Genomic DNA, 15,235 nt, shown 5'->3' on the forward strand with positions numbered 1-15,235 from the left:
ACAAAGTAAATGATACAGCCAAAACTGACATCATTTGTGTGGAAAAACATAGACCCCATGCAAGAAGTGGAAGAAAGTGAAGTCCTACAGAGCATCAGTGCAGTCTACCACATTACCAAATAGCTTGCTCTGGTCACTAATAAATTGTAGAACTAGAACCAAAACCCAGTGTTTTTTTGACTCCTGCTCTGAATCTTTACAATATTCTGACTCCTCAGGAAGAACCATAGGGAGTTAGTGGAAATTTGGTGAAACTGAAAAGCTAACCTTTTAGAAATATATTTTCAAAATTCATGTATATTTGAAGAGTGACTGGTGGGCAAATAGGAGAATGGGAACAATAGAATTCTAGTCTTAGTACTGGGGACGGAATGGTTTGCCAAAGAAACTATAAATTGCTAGGAAATTAAAAACAAATGATCAAAAATGTCCAATAAAAATGAGTCTAGAGCGAGTTTCAAATCTTGATATCACTACCATTTAAACTGTTGCAGTCTGGTTTCTGGACTATTCCAAGCCTCAACTTCCTCCACTGAATAATGAGGGACAGTACTTAGTGCATTTGAACATTATGCTTAAAATAAACCCTTCAAGCTGATTTGAGAGAACTTATGAAAGAGGCCTACTCCCAATCCGGCTCCATAGTATGTAGGTAGCCATAAATGCGAAATTGGGGTGAGCACGATGTAATCCAAATCAATAATAATTTAAAACTCAGTTTGGATACCCATGATATATATAAAGATTTCATACAACTCAATAGCAAAAAACCAAAACATGAAAAAACCAAAAAAATTAATCCAATTTAAAAATTAAAAAAGGGCCTGAATAGACATTTTTCCAAAGAAGATATTCACATGGCCAACAGGTATATGAAAAGCTGCACATCACTAATCAATAGGAAAATGCAAATCAAAACTACAATGAGATTATCACCTCAGGGCTGTTAGAATGTCTACCATCAAAAAGACAAGAGATAAGGGTCCCTGGTGACCCAGTCAGTTGAGCTCAGGTCATGCTCTCACCATGAGCCCACTTCAGCTCAGGTCATGCTCTCGCAGTTTGTGGATTCGAGCCCATGTCAGGCTCTCTTCTGTCAGCACAGAGCCTGTTTCAGACCCTCTGTCTCCCTCTCTCTCTGTCCCTCCCCCACTTGTTCTCTCCCTCTCTCTCTTTCAAAAATAAACATTTAAAAAATGACAAGAGATAAATACTGGTAAAAATGTGTGGAAAATGGAACACTTGTACACTGTTGGTAGAAGTATAAACTGGTACAACCATCCTAGAAAACAGTATGGAAATTCCTCAAAAAATTAAAAATAGAACTACTATATGATCCAACAACTCCATTGCTGAGTATATATTTGAAAGAAACAAAGTTACTCTGTCGAAGAGATATCTGTACCTTCATGTTCACTGAAGCACTATTTACAATAGCCAAGACATAGAAACAACCTAAGTGTTCAATAATCCCATTTACATGGAATACTGTTTAGCCATGAAAAAAAGGATATCCTGACATTTGCAACAACGTGGATGTATCTTGAGGGCATTATGCTAACTAAAATAAGTCAGACGGAAAAAGACAAATACTGTATGATCTCACTTATATGTGCAATCAAAAACAAACAAACAAACTCATAGAAAAAAAAAGATCAGATTTGTGATTTCAAGAAGCAGGTGAGAGGTGGGGGAATTGACTGAAGGTGGTTAAAAAGTGGAAACTTCTAGTTATAAGATAAGTAAGGATTGGGGATGTGATGTACAACGTGATGACTATAGTTAACAATGTTGTATGGTATATTTGAAAGTGGTCAAGAAAGTAAAATGCAAATGTTCTGATCACAAGGGGAAAAAATTCACAACTATGTGAGGTGATGGATGTTAACTAAACTTACTGTGGCAATTATTGCATAATATAGATGTCTTTTTTCATTATGCTGCACACCTTAAACTTATCCAGTGTTGCTTGTCAATTATATCTCAATAAAACCAGACAAAAAATCAGTTTTGGGGATACACTGAATAAAATAAAGCTTCCACAAGCTTATTGACCATAATTAATTTTCTTTAATTCTATCCTAATTTGTAAGAATTTGTTAGACTTTTGTACAAATGCTCAAATTTCTTCTTGATGTTGGGTGTTTAACTGGACAGAAAGTTAGCTGAGTCAAAAATTTCCAACACACTCTTTCAGGGAAGTCTATAGTTTACACAAAGTATTATTTGGCTTTTGTGAGCTATTCTACCAAAGGGCAATGAAATACCATTCCAAGAATATCTCAAATATCAAAGAAGGGAAAGGCCCAGTTGACTTTTCTCCTCTCAAGCTGATTAAGAAAAGAACTATTTAGATTGTTCCACATACTCTGCAGGGTCCAGTTGAAGGGAGAAATATTCCTCCCATTGCTCTATAAGGCCTAATATCTCACAGGCAGTATGCTAGACTCTGGGGTCCTTGAGGCCTTGGAACATGTATTCTTGTCATGTATATTTCTTGTAGCACCTTGTCATGCTTTGCATATAGAAAGTTTCAAATAAAGTTTTGTTGAGTGAGTGAATGAAAAATTAATAAATTAATCTCAATACTTGTTTTTCTCTTTGTATCTACATCAGTCCCCCTGTGAAAACACAGACTGGATGTAGCCTACCAGGAGATTTGGAGCAAGAAGATACGGCTCATGCTTCTTAAGCATAGGAATCAGATATGCGTAAGGTCAAGGAGGAAAAAAATAAAGGTTGGATACCCATGGAACACAGTCAACTGCATATGCAACAGTAGCCATCCCCACAAGCAAAGCCAAGGTAGACCCAAAGATGGAGACCCAGGCAATTCAAGACGACCCAAGATAAACTATCCAGCAGATCTGCCAGCACATCTAATACTGCGTTCCACAATTTAAAAGGAATATGGATGATTTTTATGTTAAAAATATGTGACATAAAACTTAGGTTATTTGAAGAAGGGATAAAATAGGCTAGTTAACATTGTTTGAGGATGTGAGCAGGGGAGGGGCACAGAGAGGGAGAGAGGGAGAGCAGGCTTCATGCTGTCAGCCCATGACCTGAGCCGAAATCAAGAGTTGGCCGCTCAACGGACTGAATCACACAGGTGCCCTGAGATCAGTCCACTTTTGACTTCTCAAGCCAAACCAGAACTCAGCATTTATTCTTTACTTACCTCAGAGCAAAACAAAGTTTGTAAGGGCAAAGCATCCTAAAATGTGCTATTATTATGACAAGCTGCCATTTATTTCCTATCTGTGAATGTTAGGCTCTCTCTCTCTCTCATATACATACTTACATATTTATCTCCATTCTGTAGATGAGGAAACTCATGATCAATACCTTGCCAATGGTTACACAAGTAGCAAGTAACAGAGCAGAGTTCAGTCCAAGGTCTAGCTGAGTCCAGAGTCCATGTTCTTTGTAGTTGCCCACATGATCAGCAGGTCAAAACACACCTCGATCCATCAGAAGCTTTTCTATATCCTTACCTGGAAAAAAAACCTGACTTGTGTTAGATTATCTGATATCTCTCACTGTGTTTTACCCTAACTCACTCAGATGGGTATGAGTTGTCTTTCAGTTTGCTTCCATTTCCTTCCTCTCTCCTTCCTCAGCAGCTCTTTGAACTCCAGTCACTTACTCAAAGTATTTATACCTCTCTTAAATATTCAAACTTTCTTGCTATTAGCAGCCACCTTCTGCTCAGCCTCTTCAGTTCCACCCCCTCCAGCATGTATCTACAGCCAGCCTGCATTAGGCCTGGCATCAAAACGCTCACTGCTGCCTCCCACAGTGTTGACCTGCCATTTCATCGGCCAGGATTAGAGTCAAACACAGAGCCAAGCCCATGGCGCTTTCCCTGTGAAAAAGTACCATGACTTGGGCATTTAAAATGTCCACTGTTTCTACTTTTGTGTTGTCTCTAGGCGAGAGGGTGCTTCCTGAAATAACCCCATAACTTAAATAACCAGCTCCAACTACAATTTGGCTTTTCCACCACTTGGCAAGTCTAGTACCACCTGTCACTGAAATTCTGGTTCGTATTCTGAAGCGGGTATTCCGAACCTTCTTCTCTAACAACGAACAGCTAAACTAACAACTCTCTCTTCCCAGCCCCCGGATTTTCCCACTTCTCCCTTCCTCAACACTGCCTACTGATTCAAGTTGATTTGTACTTGTGTTTAATACCTCAGAGGAGAGACTCCTCCCCGCCCCTTTTCATCTCCACATATACCTGTTCTACATCAACTATTCTCTTCAAAAGGGCTGGGCTTTGGAACAAATGGAACTGAATTCAAATCTCAGCTTTACAATTTTATTTGTAACTATACACCCTCAGGCAAATCTCTTAGATTTTCCCAGGTCTGGTCTCCACAACTTTAAAATGGAAAGAACAAAGCCTATTGTGGAGAGTTTAGGAGATTCCAACACAATGTGGGCACATTTTGGGGGTTTTGCCTGGTCCTTTTTCCATCTCCAGTAATAAAACCACACTCTCCTTTTGGCTTGAATGAAGCTGATTGTCTCCATGGGATGTGATAAAAGGCCCTGTCCTGGCCAATTAGAGAAGCAACACCTTTAAGCACAGGAGTTGGTTCATGGACATAACCCAAGTGGGGCAGAGTCTACCTAGTGACTCATCTGATGATGACTGCGACAGAAACTTCTTATAATTTCTGGGATTGCTAACTACAAGGAGCATGCAAATCTAGAGCTGTTAGTGGCTATTTTTGAAAAAAAAAAAAAAAAAAAAAAAGGAGAGCCAGCCTAAGAATGGAGTTAAAACAGAAGAAAGCAGAGCTGAGAGATTTAAATAGGGAGAATTCTCGCACTGCTTAAGCATCCAATTCCTGGACTTCCTAGTATTATGAGAATACATGGTCGGCTTTTCTTCTGTTAGTTTGAATTGGGTTTCTGTCAAATGCAACCAAAACCTCTGATTAAGAAACATCTGCAGTATCCAGCAGGGTGCTTTACACACACAGTATTATATGTGCATGATATGCTGCTTTAATTACTCTGCTGCTTTCTTTGAAGAACATCTCCCTCTTTACCCATAATGCCCTCAAGGATATTATTCCCACACTTATCACTTTCCTCTCCAACATCTTGAGTTTCTCTGCATATTTTGTTACTGCTTTCAGTGTGCCCAATAGCAAAGATTCATTATTTACATTTTTAAACACTTGTTGGTTTACAAAGCCCTTTCATATGCAATTAATCCTATGGGATCAGTCACCATAACTAGACTCTTCTTTTTTTCAAATATCCCTCCCCCTTTTCTTTCCTATAGCTCTTACCTAGGTTCATCTCACCTGGATAATTGCACTCATTAAAATATATTCCATCTATGAATCCTGTCACTAAATTAAGCTTCCTAAAATGCCACTCTTGGCATGCCTCTTTTCTAGTGAAGAGTCAAAAATATCCCAGATAACTTTTCAAAAAAAAAAAACCCCATCTTTTTTCCCAATTAATCCAATATTGTACCTCAATTGGCACCGCTTCACTTATCCAAACTTATCATAGAACCAGATGGTTCTACCACTTACCAAGATCTATCTCTTACCAGCTATGTGACTTTGGTCAACTTATGTCTCTGCTCTGAGATTCTGATGGCCCTACTGCAACCATGTCAATTTCTTTACCATCCCTTACTCATCCTACACTCATTTCCTCCTGCTATATTTTTTATTTCAGTTTTTTAATTTTTTTTTTTTTTTTTTTTTTTTTTTTTTGAAAAAGCTAGACTGAGCACGAGCTGGGAGAGGGACAGAGACAGCGAGACACAGAATCCAGGCAGACTCCAGGCTCTGAGCTGTCAGCACAGAAGCTGATGTAGGGCTCAAACTCCCGGCCCATGAAATCATGACCTGAGCCAAAGTCAGATACTTAACTGACTGAGCCACCCAGGTGCCCCTTCCTGCTATATTTTTTAAAAAGCATTTTTAGGGGCACCTGGGTGGCACAGTCGGTTAAGCGTCCGACTTCAGCCAGGTCACGATCTCGTGGTCCGTGACTTCGAGCCCCGCGTCAGGCTCTGGGCTGATGGTTCAGAGCCTGGAGCCTGTTTCCGATTCTGTGTCTCCCTCTCTCTCTGCCCCTCCCCCGTTCATGCTCTGTCTCTCTCTGTCCCAAAAATAAATAAACGTTGAAAAAAAATTTTTTTTAAATAAAAAAAAAAAAGCATTTTTAAGGCCTAATTTATGTAATATAAAATTCACCTACTTTAGGTTTGTGATTCACTGATTTCTAGTAAGTTTACCAAGTCATACAGCCATCGCCATAACCTAGCCTTAGGCTACTTCTATCACCCCAAGAAGATACATTGTGCTCATTTATAGTTAATCCCATTCTCATCTGCAGCCCCATCTTCTGTCTCTATAGATTTGCCTTCTCCAGACATTTGATACAAGTGGAGTTATAAACTACTTGGAATTTTGTGTTTGGCTTCTTTCACTTAACATAGTATACCAGGTTCATTCCTGCCTTCATCCTTTGTAGGTTGTGTATCACACCTTTCCCCTTCCTCTCTACCCACCCACATCCTTCATTGTTGCTGCTGCTGCTGCTGCTTTGAGGTACAATTAGAGAAACAGCACTTTTATAACATTATCTTAGACTCACGTCAATTCACAATTTCTATTGTATTCTGAATCTCCAAGGGGCCTCTAGGCTTCAGTTGTTCCTTAGTTGCTTCACACAGTTATCTTATTTTTCTTGCCGAGAAAAAAGAAAACTCTTTATGGAAAGTGTTAGACACACTTGGGAAATAAATAAATGTTCCTTGAAAAAAGTAATGAATTGGGTATGACTACTTAGACTTTTCTTTACCAAGAACACTTTCCAAGCACCATACTCAGGTAGGGCTCACTTTAAGAGATAATTTTTTCTGGGGGGGTGCACCTGGGTGTCTCAGTCGGTTAAGCATCAGACCTCGGCTCAGGCTCAGGTCATGGGATCGTGGGTTCGAGCCCCACGTCAGGCTCTGTGCTGACAGCTCAGAGCTGGACCTTGCTGTAGATTCTGTCTCTCTCTCTCTCTCTCTCTCTCTCTACCCTTCCCCCACTCACACTCTGTGTCTCTCTCAAAAATAAATAAACATTAAAAAAATTTATAGAGAGATAATTAAAATAAAAATTTTAATGTCTGTTTTGGAGAGAGAGAGAGACAGAGCATGAGCGGGGGAGGGGCAGAGAGAAAGGGAGACACAGAATCCGAAGCAGGCTCCAGGCTCTCAGCTGTCAGCACAGAGCCCGACACGGGGCTCTGAACGCAGGGTGCTCAGATCATGACCTGAGCCGAAGTCAGACACTCAACCAACTGAGCCAACCAGGCGCACTAAGAGATAATTTGATTCAACTACAGAAGGGAAAGATCTAGTTGCATGACCTGCTAATTTCTATGCTGCTTATGCCAAAATCGCTTGCTAATGGACTGGACACAGACCACGGCTGTTCGAAACCTTATTCTTCTATCATCAATTTCCCCCATAAACTCTCAAATCTGGGGAACTGTCAATTCCTTGATCCAATGCTTGCTGATCAGTCTCTGCTGGCACCTTAGTACATAGCTACTATCTTGCATATGGTGGGTGCTGAACAAACTTGTGTATAATGAATGAATACGTGAATGCATACATAAGTGACGTGTTCAATTAAGCACGCAGGACCTGGCCTCAGCGATCTCAGGAGACCTAAATAGTCAGAAGCTAGTAGTAGCTTCGGTTAAGAATTCCACTTTGGACATTGCAAATGCTAAATAAAGATCCATACTTACTGCATGTCAGTTTGTCAGAAACATAAATAAAAATAAAAGAATTTAGCTATGGAGACATCACAGGAAGCAGTACAGACCCCAAATAAAAAGCAAGTGAAAAGCAAAAAATGATGATCTCCCTACTTTTCCAGGCTAACTCACTTACGCTTTAGGGGGTTGTTATATGTCACTTCCTCTGGTTAACATTCCTTTCTATCCCACGTTTCATCACCTTTCTACTTTTCTCTTATCATGTTTAACCTTTCAACAAATACTAGTTGAGTACCTACTGCTTGCAGGCAATGCCCTAAGGGCTTGTGATACAGTAGTGAGCAAAAGCAGAAAAAAGCACCATCCTGCATTCATGGAGCTTCCATTCTGGTGGATCATAGGTCATCATGTTTTCCTGCTTCATTGTCTGTGTGCTGGCTCCCCAAAGGCCAGAAATCAATCCTGTTATATCCACAACATCAACTCAATGCCTGCAACACAGTGGAACATTAGTGCATATTCGTTGAACAGTGTGAACACATGAGCTGCCATTTATTGAACATACCAATATCTCATTTAATCTTCACACTTGCCTTAAGAGGAACATATATACCCACCCTTGTATCAGTAACATCTTGCTATCCTGGTTCAGAGAGGTCAGTTAATGTGGCCAAGGCCACACAAGTAATTAAGCAAAAGATCCAGAATTCAAATGCAATTGTTTAACCCCAAAGCTATGTTCTGCTTTTCAAAACAAAAGGATAATATAAGAATAGTCAATAGGATGAGAATTCAGCTTACCTGGATTTGCACGGACCCGATGAAAACACACCTGACTTCCATCCAGCGTTTGGAAGTTAATTCCAGAAGCAGCCACCTATACTGAGACAGGATAAGATGCCAATTATGAAGTCAGTGACAAGAGAACAGAACTGTTATGTATTCTTGAAAACTAATCAGCACCTCAAAAAAGTCATTTACCATTATATCCACGTAAGCCAGTGTATTTTCCTAAAATGTTTTGGTTACCCCAGTCCTAAGAATAAAAGTGATGGGAATTTAAAAATAAATAACAGCCATGTTGTTTGTCCCCAAACCTAAAAATGTTGACGTTATCCTACGTGAAAAATGTATTGTTGTTATTTACAGTGCTATATTGTTTTCTAATTATTACATGTGTCTAAATCTCATTCCCCCAAGCCTGCAGAAAATGCAAAGTCCCTGTGGACATAAATTTCTCTTATCCTCTACAGCATCTAACAGGATGCTGAGTATAGACTTAGCTCAGGGTCTAAAAAATGGAGATAAATTTAGAAAATCTGGTCCAGGGATGACTGTCTTTTCTGTCAAATTTTGCCTCCCAAGATTGTATCCCGTTACTCCATATCATTGAGGACAACGCCAGTCTTTTGTTATATCTTCACATCATTTGAAAAGGCCAAGTCAGTTATTTGTCTCCTCACATGTTAGAGAGAAAAGCAGGTTTTATTTTAAAATTAGCCTTGCTCCATTTCGCGAATTCGCTAGAAAAGGTGCCTAAATTCACATAAATGGTGGGCTGAATCTGTGCTGATAGGAGAGAAAGAAGGCAAGTGTGTGTGCGCACTTGTGGGTGGCTGAGCATCTTCATAAACCCCTCAGCTCCTCGGGAGGAGCTCACAGTACGTGCCATGGAAACAGTGGTTACCATGGAAAGAATGTGCCATGGCGACGGGCTGAAGAAATGCCTACGTAAAACCAACTTACCATGTAACCTTATACCTTCCAGCATTTTAAAAAATATGACAGGATTAGAGCACAGTCCTCTGGGGAGTCTCAGCCCTCACAATGATCTTCCAAAACAATCTAGAAAGCGAGATGATAAACTGCAGGGCGTTGTGTACCTTGCTAAAGGGCCTGACAAGCAGTTGGGTGGAGAAATTGCCAACATCGTTTATCTACGGACTGCACTTCACACTATTAAATATTTCCTGTTAAAACCCACAAAGTATTACAAATGAAGAGAAAACATGGATAAAATTAACTTAAAGGGAATGGTTTCCCGACTTACTGAGATCAGAATTGATGTGTTTCATCTAACTTATCTGTTAATAGGCTTTCTTGATGCCCTCGTGTTACCATAATCTCCAAAGCACTGGACAAACCAGTACATTTGTTTATCTTTATCACTCTTTGCTTACTAAAGAACTTGCTTTTATTAAAGAGATCAATCACCTGCACACAGTTTAATAGCCTGTGCAGTACACACAAGGTAAAAGGAAAAAAAGCAAAAAAGGGTAAGGGGTGAGAGCCCTGTTTTCACAAAGCCCCAAAAGCATTCGAGAGGCAATAAAATAAACTTTCGAGATATATCTCTATCTCTCTACCTACACATATATATGCAATCTTAAAGGTAAAAAACTTGATTATCAAACTTAGTAATCTAAAACATTTCTAAATGGGAAAGTGAAGGCTCAAAAGCAATCATTGTGTCTACTCTGCACTCAATTTTGTCTGGTTACTTTAATATGCAGCCAAACGATGCTAAGTGGAGAGACGTGAGTACGTTATGTGTCTCATACACGGCTCCTCTCCCTTGCTTCCACGGGAGAGCCAGACATTTGTGCCTCGCAGCCAGCCACGAAACCAGGAGTCCAGCCGGGTTCAATGAGGACGTGGTATCCAAGGGCCACCATCTTAGACCTGAGACACAAGGCATTGCTGAAATGCCAGTGTGTAGCTCACTGTCCACATTGCAGAGTGAAGGGATACTGGGCGGCTTTGCTCCTGAAACCGCTCTCCTTCTGACACTGAAGAACAACCCTATCCACAATCTCTTAGTGCAAGCAACATAATATCATATTTTATCTAGTCTTCTGGGATTAAAAATATTGATTGAAATTTTCATTGGAAGCTTTTCTTAAAAGACACTTTCTTCCAAACCTCTCTTTCTACTCCATTGCAAGTCAGCTATTTTTCTTGCCAAAATGCAGGAAAGCAATTAGGCTCAAGGGTTTTATAAGCTGCACCAGTTCAGGGCAAATCTATTGAACTTTGCTGAGAAATTCTTGTTCATTCACTGTGAAAATTTTGATGGTTTTATCCTCTTTCTTGATAACCACTTAGTTTTAGAAACCTGTGTAATGTGTGTAGTGCAGGATTTAAAGAGAGGCCATCCTAATTAAAGTGTTGTGATGTTAAACCGGAAGGTGCTAAACATATTCCTTTGATAACTGCAATTTCAAGCTCCAGTATATGTAAGAAAGAACTGAAGCTGAAATACAAAGGAAATTTAGCAGAGGCAGTGATGGCTAAGAGAAAATATTAAGCTGATCTGCAAAGTGCCTCGCAGGTTTTGAGAATAAAGCAGGAGGAAGTGAAGAGCTGAGCCTTCGTCTTCCATCGGCTGTCCCTGTTGCTGGTGATTACAGCCATCTTTCACCGAGAACATATGGCCGTGTTTATAGCCATCAGGCAGCATTTCACAGAGCTACGACACCATGTGTCCACCAACTAGCCTTCCTGATTACAGTTAATTAGAGAGGAGGTGGGAAGCATTTTTTAAAATGATATTAAAGCACAAGGACGCCCAAAGTTCCCAGGCCTGTTTGCAAGACCAGGTGACAAGAGAGAGACTGATAGGAAAAGCGGAAGAAGCCAAGAGAAGCGGACATTTTGCACAACACTTTCCCTAAGAAATGAGCCAAATACAACAACAGCAAAACAAAGGAAAGAAAGCGCATGAACACAGAGACAGGAGAGCCTCACAATGCACTGTGCAAGATGTTACTTGGGAAACCTGCTAAAGCAAGAAACTACCTGAAAGTCCCTAATGCACTTTTTCAGGGGAAAAATTCCAAACCCAAACTACCATAACAGCATCTCTAAGAGTCACTTTGTAGTTAGCAAATCCAAGCTGCAGGGTGTTCAATATAAAATTACATAGGGCCCTATTATACGCTATTGAACCCATTTCATGGTTCAGCAATGCTGTTTGGTCTCCTTTTAACCTCAAAGTAAAATGCAAGGCAACCTATATCACCAGGTAAATACCTAGCATGATTTAAGAGCCTCAGCTTTTCAAAACTCCCCCCTTTGAATTTGCAACATTTCCTCCATAAGCCCCTGGAAAACAGACTTGGCTGTGGAGGTTTCCAGAGGGAGTGCACTGGGCTCACAAGCAAACGAAAGCCTTAGTTTAGTAATTCTCTTCCTCCTATGGTTTACAGACTTCCCCTCCAAAGGGGCGGCTGTGTGTGGGTGTGTGTGCGTGTGTGCGCATGTGTGGGTGGGTGTGGGTAGGTACCATTCTATCTATTACAGACACTTCTTCCTTTAGGCTCGTTTAAAAGTCTGAGAACACGTCCATTGGTAATTGTGTCATTTTTTTCCCCCTCTATTTCTCTCCTTTGCTGGAACTGGACCATAATGACATTAGATAGGTCGCACGATGGCAATTTAATGGCCTGAACTCAATCCACAGGTACATTGCTGTGGTCGCCTTGGGATCTGTTCTCATTGCTGCAACGTGACAGAAAATACCAGCAGAGTCAGAATGGATGGCCGACTGCACTGGTGAAGATAGAGCATCAGTGAGTGCAGAAGACATTGGCTCTGAAACCCCAGGGCCAGCCCAGCAGCTGCACCCGCACTACCCCACCCCTGCTGTTAACATGGAACACTTCACTCAGCAACATTCATTTACCATGTTCTCTGCTCAGAGCTGAGGGCACAGGGGCAAACAGAACGAACACACACAGGCCTGGCCCTCAAGTGGCTTATTGTTTCTCCAGGGAAAACACATAGGCATTCACATGAGCAAATGCACTAAAACACCAGAGACACCACTGTGATAGACCCACATACATAGTATAATAGTAGCACCTAATAACAATGGAGCTGAACTGCCTTTAAACATCCAGTATGGTTGGAACGGGAGGTGGGGGAAGCATTTATGGTCTGGAAATTTAAGAGCCCGATAGTAAATCCAAAGCACATGTAATACTTTCAAAGGCCCATGTGAGTAAAGGGATGGATTCTGAACTCCCTCAAAGAAAAAATATGAAGATTAGATTGAAGAAATTCCCTGAGCATACTGAGGGAAAAATATATAAATTCAAAACGTTATAGCGGTTATACAATTAACTAAATATGACATCAAGAGCCCTGGTGAATGCTTCCGTGTTTTAGGGAAATTGACCCTCTAATTTTTTTCAGGAAACCACACGATGGTGATAATCTCTTTCACAGGTTTGTTAGAATCAGAAGAGATTGTGTGTGCCTGTGTGTGAGTGTGTGTGTATACATATATATAACATATTTATATATTTATATATATATAAAAATTTATATATATACATATATATTTACATTAAATATAAAAATATAAATATAAATTTATATTAAAATATTTTGTAGAATCTAGGGCACCATTACAGTATTAGTAGATGCTATTGTGGCTCTATTGCTTTTAATCCTGTTTTCGTGGTAGTTAACTCTAAAACAGAGGTCAACAAATTATGGCCCATTGGCAAAACCTGGACCACAGAGGGCCACAGCCATTTATGTATTGTCCAAGGCTTTTATGCTATAATGGTAGGTTCTGTAGCTGGACAGGGAAAATATGGCTTGTAAAGCCAAAAATATTTACTATCTGGACCTTTACAGAAAAGTTTGATGAGCCCTTTAAAAGAATCACGTGATATCAATCTACCTTTCCTTTTTTTTTTTTTTTTGACATTTGTGTTTTTTTGGCAGAAAACCGATTCCTAGGAAAAGTTCTGTGATCAGATAAATGGAAAACACTACATATTGTATTCCCCTCGGGGAGATTAAAAATGTACTTTGGCATATGAAAAACTTTAAGAAGTCCCATATAAAAGAAACCTATTTAGATTCATTTCCCAAACTGAATGGGTTATGTTTTTCTCTATGAAAATATATTAACAAATCTAGTAAATGAGGTGGATTGGCCACCGAAGAGCAACTCAGAGCCCACTTCTGTGCCTTCTGCAGCACAGAGGCCGCAACATTAAATACTTATAGTTCAGCCTGCCTTGTGCCTATCCTTGGCAGTGTTCCATAGCTATGGTAAGATGGGGAGCCACTAGAGACAGGCACCCTTCCAAAATCAACAAGGGAGGCCTCACCTTTATTCTTTCCTGGCTGCCTTTGCCCTCCCCCTCTCGGCCAGAAGTTCGCAGCCGAAGCAGCCACCATGTGCTTCTAGGGCCAGTGAATGAAGGCAAAACCTTACATTTTAGAGAACGGTGGAGTGCAAAGATGGCAGAAGCCTAGGTCCTCGACTGCATCACTGAAATACTGCTCTAAGCCAGAGCTGCCTACTCCTGGACTTCATACCACATCGAATAAATAAACACTTTCTGTTTATGGCAGTGTAGGGAAGTACTTCTCAGGCTTTAATATGTGTGCAAATCACCTGGGGATTTGTTTCAATGCAAATTCTGATTCAGTAGATGTGGTGTGGGGACCTTCCCCACCTCCCAGGTGATGCAGAGGCTTGTCTGTGAATCACACGTTGAGTAGCAAGGTAATTTCTATTCTTTGCAGCAGAATACTGTCATAACTGATAGGTCCTCTGGAATTCATCTTGCAGGGAGAATACTTTGGGAAATTCTGAAGGAGGCTCATCATCAAGCTCCCTATTTTCATGAGGCATTTAGAAGGGAGAGTCCACCTACCATACCATTCAAAGGATTTGGACTTCCTTCCTGCATCATTTCTCATACAATATATTTCTCAGTATGGACCATGAGGCCGTGCAAATCTACAGTGAACCACTGTGTGAGGAGGTGATGCTTTCCACACATGTCCTTGGTAATAATGAAGAGATAATAATGAAGAGATTATTATTTGAACGTCATATAGAATTATAGAATCCTTTAAGATTTATCTGATCCTTTATTTATAGGTATGGGATCTAATGGCAAGAGAGGCCAACTGATTCCCCAAGTCACACAGGAAGTGGAGTGGGGAGGGCAGAGCTGGGTGGGAGTGCACCTGCTCATCAGGGTCTCCGTGCATGGATCTGCCCAATATTATCTCCCACTTTGCACAGAGAACATTTTCAAAAGAAACCGTGGGCTCCTCTGTAAAAGTGTGCCCCTTATATCACATATACATGACATACCAAGAGGAAAAGATCAAGTTCACATTTCCAGACTCTTCCTGCTCCCTGTGTATTAAGTGACAGCAAAGCCAGCCGTTTCCCTTCTCATCATGATTAACCCAGAGCGTTGGCAAATCCCCAACCTATTTAGAGATACAGATCCGCGAGGGAGGCTTTCCTCATTCTTTCTCTAAAATGTAGCTCCACTTGACCTAATTGGGGTTTGGGGAGATTCCAACTCTCACTTTTTTCATTTTTCCAAGTTTAAACCATGGGTTTGACAATGGGGCGTGTGAAGTATTTCCTACCGTCTTTATTAATTAAAGGAAAAATTTTCATCTTAGAGTCTTGAGAGTTTTAAGAACAAAT

The 15,235-nt window shown here is 40.5% G+C and overlaps 1 long non-coding RNA gene across 9 annotated transcripts in view; it reads right to left on the bottom strand.

Moving 5' to 3' along the window:
* Positions 1–1,266: 1,266 nt before the first annotated feature.
* The window catches only part of LOC125172247 (uncharacterized), a 62,635-nt gene continuing 48,666 nt past the window's right edge, over positions 1,267–15,235 (bottom strand). For 7 of the 9 annotated variants that reach the window (XR_007154661.1, XR_007154662.1, XR_007154663.1 and 4 more), the window contains 3 exons: positions 8,560–8,640; positions 8,054–8,249; positions 1,267–3,497 (listed from right to left, as the gene is read on the bottom strand). This is a non-coding gene — a long non-coding RNA (uncharacterized LOC125172247). The remainder of the gene's footprint in view (positions 3,498–8,053; positions 8,250–8,559; positions 8,641–15,235) is intronic. The other 2 variants (XR_007154665.1, XR_007154664.1) reach the window with 2 other exon arrangements.

The sequence above is a fragment of the Prionailurus viverrinus genome, chromosome C1 (genome assembly GCF_022837055.1).
Source record: "Prionailurus viverrinus isolate Anna chromosome C1, UM_Priviv_1.0, whole genome shotgun sequence".
NCBI classification, from domain to species: domain Eukaryota; kingdom Metazoa; phylum Chordata; class Mammalia; order Carnivora; family Felidae; genus Prionailurus; species Prionailurus viverrinus.